This window comes from Capsicum annuum, unplaced genomic scaffold, assembly GCF_002878395.1.
Source record: "Capsicum annuum cultivar UCD-10X-F1 unplaced genomic scaffold, UCD10Xv1.1 ctg31239, whole genome shotgun sequence".
In the NCBI taxonomy this organism is placed as follows: Eukaryota; Viridiplantae; Streptophyta; class Magnoliopsida; order Solanales; family Solanaceae; genus Capsicum; species Capsicum annuum.
Genome location: NW_025837857.1, coordinates 1 through 1,216, shown reverse-complemented (window position 1 = coordinate 1,216; position 1,216 = coordinate 1). Strand labels below are relative to the sequence as shown.

Here is a 1,216-nt window from a genome sequence, read left to right as displayed (position 1 = left end):
CCATTCCCCCACTTCCTCCTTCTTCTTCAAACCCCCCCTCCCCCCTCTAGCTCTAACCACCCCCTTTATTCTTCTGCAACCCCCACTTTCTTTTTCCTTCAACCCACCCTTTCTTCTTCTACGTTCACTCTCCTCCTACCCTTTTGTACCCTAAAAATCCAACCATTTTACTGTCAAGTCCTTTTTTGAGAAGCTTTTAGTGAGGGAGGTGGAGGAGGCTTTCCCCGTAAGGTCAATTTGGATTCCCTGTAAAGATTTTAGCGAGGGAGGGGGCAACCCCCACTTTTTAGTGAGGGGGTATAAATGATTTGGGCAGTTGGAGTAGCCTCCGGTCCCTTATTTATTTTTGGAAGGTTGTATAGAGGATTGAGTGTCTTTTGTAGAGAGCCATGTCATGCTGTAGGCTCTTTACTTTTTGGTATACTGCTTGTATACGACCTAGTTTGGACTTGTGATTAATGAAATTGTTTACCTGATAAAAAAAAAGAATCCAACCAATTTACAATCTATAAATTTGGAAAAAAAATCAACAAATTGATCCAGAGGTTGGATGCAGCAACAAGAAGAGCAAACAAGAAATTGCATCGTATTTAAAGAAACATAATTACAATAATTTCAACAAAAAAAATTTGAGCAGTTTCAGAGCAAAAAATGGTAGAAAATCATATCTTGTTTTCAAGAAAATCAAGTTGTAGAGATCGTAAAAATTAAGAAAATTGCTCTACTTTTGAAAAATTGAATTGGCTTTTAAAATAAGATATGGTTCTCTCTAAAAGATACTCAATCCTTTTATTCAAAACTGTTTCAGTCTCAGCTCCCAAGCTCAATCCTGTTATTTCATCCGCTTGGAAATTGATGAAAGATGCTCTTGCCTTGAGAAAATTGATCGCTTGGAGATTTTCCAGGTACTACTCATTTTTCTAATACATCATAAATAACTTTTTCCAAACATCTCATTTGTACGCCTCAGTTTTAAAGTTATGTTGCAACCTTTTCTGTATTAGCAATATATACGTGATTTAGAGAGCGAAGAGGAGGAGCAAAGGAAACTGCGGATGGTATATTGCTTATTAGACTCGGGGGTTAAAATTAAATTTATGTTTGGAGACTTTGATTTATCTCTTTCTCACAGGGCATACACCGTTGATTCAAATAGGAAGAATTGAGGAAAGCTGAACGTAAAAATCGTGATGAGTTCCGAAAACTGATGGAAGAG

At 37.3% G+C, this 1,216-nt stretch overlaps 1 long non-coding RNA gene across 1 annotated transcript; it reads left to right on the top strand.

Moving 5' to 3' along the window:
- Positions 1 to 837: 837 nt before the first annotated feature.
- Positions 838 to 1,216, top strand: LOC124891146. The gene is made up of 3 exons (XR_007049543.1): positions 838 to 905; positions 1,005 to 1,058; positions 1,133 to 1,216. It is a non-coding gene; the product is annotated as an uncharacterized LOC124891146 (long non-coding RNA).